Raw genomic sequence first — 6,713 nt, forward strand, 5'->3', positions numbered from 1 at the left:
GGATAAGAGTTTATAGCTGGGACAATATTTGAACCCAGGCTAGCCAGCTCAGAAACAAGTGTGTGTACCAAGAAGCCATCACGTCAACTCTATTTTGTTCTTAAGATGCAAAGTTAAAAGCCCAACAAGTACATCGCGCAAATATGCTTTTGCAATTTGTGTTTTGTTTCCTTTTAAACGTTTCTCCAACAACTGTAGGGCATTCGCCTGTATTCACTGACTGTAAATGCTCATTATTGTGGACCCTTTCTCCATTTTCCCATAAATTCCCCGTAGAGGAGGTGGAATGTGGGGTGGGACCAAACCTGAGAAAATATTTTTTTTACACTGAACTTCATACCCTATTATCCACTTTACTGTAATGCCACCAGCCATACCCAATAAATGATGAATTCGTTGCACGCCGTGAGATGAGGCGGTACAAAGAGCGTAGGCTGTGCAAGCAAAAATCAAATGAAATTAAAAAAAAAACGAGCAGATTGCACAAACACTTTCTTTAATACCCAAAGCATGAGCCATTGATAGCTGCATGGACACACGGTGAAGGAAACCTCGTTGTTTAATGCATCTGCACGACCTTTGACATCACAGTTGTTGACTTAGTCTTGGAGAGCAAAGGGCTGGGACTCGTTGGGTTAACTCGGCAGCTTGTTGGCAATAATGAAGCAAATCTAAAACTTTGTAGAATGAAATGTGCTGTTTTTTTTTCTCCAAAATAATGTTTCTGCTTTCTCTACTACAGAACTCTTTCCCTTTCACAAGCCCCCAACTATTCCCACTTTATGGGGTCGGCTGAGGGAAAAGATTTTGGACCAATCACTTTTCAAACCGGCTGGTCACACCTGATGTTTGACTATGGCAGGCATTTGTAATTTGTTTCTGGTGCTGGTAATAACTAGCCGAATCGTTGCAAAAAGATAGTGGGATCTTAAACATCCACCAATGCCCCCGGTGAGGTCAGATGGCTCCTCGGACTTCTCCTTTCGATGGACAGCTCACACATTGATGCATCACTTTGCATGTGAAATGCCATGGTGACAGTTTATAGCTGGATTCAGAGTGAAACCCAGTCGAGACAGCTCAAAGGTGAGAGCACATACCTCCAAGCTATCCTGCCATTCCTCATTCTTCAATAAGAAATGGATCATGTCAATTGTAAATAAATCAAATGTGAAACTGGAGAGCATAGGTATACATGGATTTCTGAATATTCAAAAACTGTACACACATCAAAGGAAACGTAAGAATTTTCATGAGGTCTGATAATCGGTTAAATTAATTATTGATCATATTTCATCAGGATTTTTTTTTTTTTTTATAAAGGCAGGTCTGTACTCAATAGTTTGATTTTAGAGGGAAAAACATTTGCAAGCATTAATAAGGTGTTTATAAATGTGAAACTTGGTGGTAGCTTTCGCGAGGCCGATGCTGCACCGAGTCACTTTGGCAACATTAACAGATCAGATGTTGTGACGTTTCGTCGCTGCGAGAGGCCGTGTTAATGCCTCATTTTTCATACCACCTGCCACCACCCCGTCGAGATGACAAACACCCACATCCTACTCGCCCACACAGCTGAGTCCCAGAGCATGGCCCCCCTCAAGGGTCCTGCCTGACCATGGAGGCCCCAGGCATGGAGGCAGGGCTGCTGTAATTTTCTACCAAACAGATTCGACGGATGCAAGCTCATTACTCGCCAATATTGAGACAATGAAAATGCATCGCACCCTATTTCGGGCAGAGTGTCACTGGTTATTTCCTCAGCACCTGGCATACAATCCAGGCCAAAGCTCCAACATCCATCTACAATTGCAACCACAACCCTCCACCCCACTCCAAAACCCCAAAGTATTAGGATTGCGGACACGGATATTTGCGAAGGAGGATGAAAGCCTTTCAAAATGCAAGATGTCAGGTCGTATCTAGGGACCACAGCATGCAGCGATGGAGCAAAGACCTTGGACAGAGTGAATGTACTCCAAGGAAAAGCGATAGTCTGGAATAAGAAACAGCTGAAGCTGTGACTTGCAAATTAAATAATCACACTCGTCCTTCAATTGAACGAAGAATAGTAAACAGAGATGGATACATTGAATAGTGTGAACGTGAGTCTTTTGAAAGACTGAAGATTTTCTTTCATTGCCTCAGGAAATCAGGACCGTGGTGAAATTCTACTTCTTTTCACTTGACATTCGGGCAAGGGAAGCGATGGGAGACAAGATGGACATTCAAAATAAATTACTCGTCCACACTTTTTAGCACTTGGCTTCCAGCCTGGGATTCCTTGCGCCAAATCAGACCTCAGAAAATCTACAGTGATGTATTTGAGAGACGGATCGATCGTACGGGAGATAATTCTGTGGAACACCAGCGAGGCTGCAGGTTTTTCAGCAACTAAGGAATCTTCCGTTCCAGTTGGAGCAGTTTGATGAAGTCCTGCCAGGAATTATAGGGTCTTACATATTCACTTGGATTTAGAGTACTGCTCCTTTGCTGGCTATTAGCATGTAATTGCAAACAAGTCGCTTTATCTCAACGTCACTAAGTCTGAATGCTTCACATTTGAAACCAACAAAAAATGCCAATTATAGTTTTGGGACCAGATGGCAATACTGGTAAATCCTCTCGAGAAATATTCCCAGAGAAATATGAAGAAACTTTCACCATAATGAACAATAAAGGCTTTAAGTGAAAAGCCTCTGCCAAAAATACCTTTAAATCTCCATTGACCAGACATAATCCCAACAGTAAAAGACTTCAATATTTGCCATATGGCAGAATTGCACTGACACCTGCTGTCACAGCCACTCCCACTGAAGAATGCAAAGCTGGCAGCACCCAATGCCACCCCATGAGCATATTATATGACACAAGGGTAGAATGAAATTCACCAAAATTTCTCCATTACCTTCATACTTACCAATCGCGATGCACCGATGCTTGCTTCACTGCTGTCATCGACATTGATCACTTCACACAAATTCCAAGGGATGTGACATTGACTGCATGTAGATCTCCATTAATTGGAGAATTCTCTGTAATGCTTCTCAGAGTTAATATCGGAATATGAATGTGCTTTTTCTTTTTACGGGGTCCAGCAATCATGAGAGGAGCTGTCGCACAAAGCACATACACATGCAGATTGTAGACAGCAACCGTTGTGGATTTTAGATTTTAGGAAGTAGATTGTAGACAGCAACCACCCAGGGTGGTACTACCATTCTGACTTCGTAGCGTTAAAGTGGTGCCCGGAACCATCTTATCCTCTCCGTGTCAGGATTGCAGGTCTTACTTTCTGTCTCACTCAAACCATAGCGACTGGGCTAGCTTTAATCTCTCTTTCTTGCAAACAAACATCATATACTTTTCTTACTCTCTCATTTTCACTCCTCACTTTACGTTCTCTCTTTTATTTTTATTTATTTAAGACCTGGCCTCGATGAGGACTATTTAGTCCGTGACTGGTACCTTCAATATATATACATATATATATATATATATATATATATATATATATATATATATATATATATATGTATATATAGAAATGCAGACAGAGACAATATAAAACACTAGTCTTAACTTCAGACAGACACAGCTGTTGATATTACAGGAAGTGACCAGAATTTCCAGAGTCGGCCGCACCATATTGTCACATCACTTTGCTCTCCACAGTCAGCTGGCCTGGGCAGTCAAGGAGTCACATTGTGTGTTATCTCTCATCTTCCAAAGATGTATAAAATGACTGCATCTGCCATGCAAAGTTCTCGGAAACATTCGATCCAGACCATTGTTCGCAGAGTAGATCATCCTTGGGATGTGAATATGATCAAACACCAACATGCAGGGGGTATGCTCGATGAACAAAATAAATCTCCTACAAACGATATATTCAGTAAAGTCCAAAAAAGTACAAGGATCGATTACGCATATATATATATATATATATATATATATATATATATATATATATATATATATATATATATATATATATATATATATATATATATATATATATATATATATATATATACTTGTACATCAGAAAAAAGAAACCTTGGGTTATATTAGACTATTGTATCTGGTTTGTCGGATTTGGTAAATGCTCCTCGTAGCATGATCTGACAATTCTTTCCACTGTCTCAGGATTCAATGAGAGCACTTGAAGTGCACTCGCCCACAGTCAAAAAGGCTTAAGAGATTTAAGTTGTGTCTTTGCAAGGTTCTTGAAATCCTTAAGAATTGAAAATTCAAGTTTGCCAATGTTCGATTATACCCGTGAGCTGTACGTGTGTCCCTCCGGCTTTTTGGCAGCAATACATATGCCAAAGTGGTAAACCATTGAACGGCTGTGGATTTTAATGTTCCAGTTATAATTCTTATTGCGACATTAAGCTGCACATCCAAAGATTTGGTATGCAAGCTGCCTGCAAACTGACTGGTGCACAATAACTCAAGCGGTCGAGTATACTTGTGCTAAAGTCTGTTCAAAGTCCATCCACATCAACATCCCACATTGCACAAATGAGTTTTCAGACAATACTGTATCAGGCCTGCTTTCATCATTGTGCATGTCTTTTCCAAATGAGATGTAAAAGTGAAGATTCTGGCCAAAATTAGATCCTAGTACTTTGGATGGGGCTCATTTTGATTGAGTTGAGTGCAAAAAGTGAAGTTAACTTGTTCCTTTGCTTAGATGTACTGCTTAGGTGAAAGGTCATTACCAAATTTGTTGACACATTGGGGTGAAGCTTTCAATGTTGAGAGTATTCCACCATACTTTTTAGGTCTGTTGAGGATTTGTCACATGATGGATTATTAGGTGAAGATAAAAAAAGAATGCCTTTCTCCATTCACATGGATATCAAGAGAGCCAGATCTGTGTAGTTCCTACAAATAGATACTTTGTGCTTTCATCTCATTTGGTATGAAGATATATTTGATTTCTTAAACCTGAAAACAAACAAGAGGATAATGAGCAAGAATAAATCGAAAGCAGCATGTGAAATTTTCTCATCCTCTGCCCCAATTGCCTCTTCTGAAGGGTCATTTCATGTGCCTGGCCATTCTCAGAGAATAAACTCTGTTCCGGCGAGTCTGGCAGTTCACTCAAGCAAACTGTCAGGGACTGCAAGCAGCCATCACACTTCAGGACTGGTCTCCAACATCTACCACTGCTCAAATTAATTCAACCTGGGAATTCTTCCGCAGAAGCCTGCTCTCTCTTATGCACAGATTCATTTCATATCGTCTTCAGTTATCTTACCCATCCTCCCACTCTTGGTACTCTGAATCCTGTTGTGAGGCTGTTGCTTTTAAAAAAAAAACTTGCATTCTCCTCCTGGAAGGCAAATCCAAACGAAGGCACAAAGCCTGTAACAAGCTTGTGTCTGTGCTCAGGAGAGTCAGAAAACATCTGTCCAATCTGAAGAATGTGCTTTCAAATTTGTCTCCCTCCTCTGAAACCTGCTGCTGCTTTGTTAAGTTTGTATCTGGTGTATGCTCCCCTTCCATGCCTTCCCTCACTTCAAATGGCACCACAGCTGACTCTGCTCATGAGAAAGTCGAATGCCTCAATATCTTGTGTCCCTAGTGTGTGTGTGTGTGTGTGTGTGTGTGTGTGTGTGTGTGTGTGTGTGTGTGTGTGTGTGTGTGTGTGTGTGTGTGTGTGTGTGTGTGTGTGTCTGTCTCTCTCTCCCTCTCTCTCTCTCTCTCTCTCTCTCTCTCTCTGCACCCACACTTCACAGTTGTACCAAACTGCTCCTGAATTCTGTCTTTTGCACCTGTAAAAATAGAAAAGTTTCTGGCAACCCTTGACTCTGACTCTGCAACTGCAACTGTCATCAGCTCACGTGTTGCAAGAACCTGCTCTGCTGTTCTTGCACTTACTCTTTCTGCCCTTTTCATCCTGTCATTTACCAGAGGTCATTTTACATCTCCTGAGAAATCAGCCACCATCAAAGCATTACATTAAAAAAGCATGCAAAAAGGGATTCTCTTAACTACAGACCAATTAACTTATTTTCAATCATCAGCAATGTCATGGAATCCATCATTGCAGTTGACATAAAATAATTCCTTTTCTCCAACAGCTTCATATCAGATCATCAATTTGGATTCAGACCAGGTCACTCTACCTTGGGCATGCTGCTTCCAATCTCCCAACAACAGATGGAGGACCTCAATGTCAGACATGAGATGAGGGCCATGTCTCTGGACATATGTCAAGCTTTTGATACAGTCTGGTACCTGCTCTGCTCTCCAAGCTCTCTGCTGATGGCATCCAAGGCCAACTCCACTCTTCGATTACTGACTTTCTTTCTCCCCTCTCGTTTGCCAACATGTGCTTCTCAACATAACCCTGTCTTCTCCTCTCCATGTTAAGTCTGGAGTGCCCCCAAGGCAGTGTTCTTGGCCCCATATTATTCCTAATCTTCATCAATGATCTCAACGACTCTCTGGAAAATCCTCTCTATCTCTTTGCTGATGACTCCACTCTCTGCTGTGACATCCTTCATCCTTCTGACAGACAGGCTGCAGTCTCTTCCCTCTCCTCAGACCTTAACAAAATCACAAACTGGAAAAATACTTTCGAACATCTCTTTCAATCCTGAGAAATCCCTCACACTCACTCTCTCTCCTATAGAACCATACCGCAAATCCTTCCATCTACTTTCTCAACTATCCTCTCGAAGAGGTCCAGTCACTCA

The sequence above is a fragment of the Eptatretus burgeri genome, chromosome 9 (assembly GCF_056783735.1).
Source record: "Eptatretus burgeri isolate ZD-2024b chromosome 9, Ebu_testis_v1, whole genome shotgun sequence".
Lineage (NCBI taxonomy): Eukaryota > Metazoa > Chordata > Myxini > Myxiniformes > Myxinidae > Eptatretus > Eptatretus burgeri.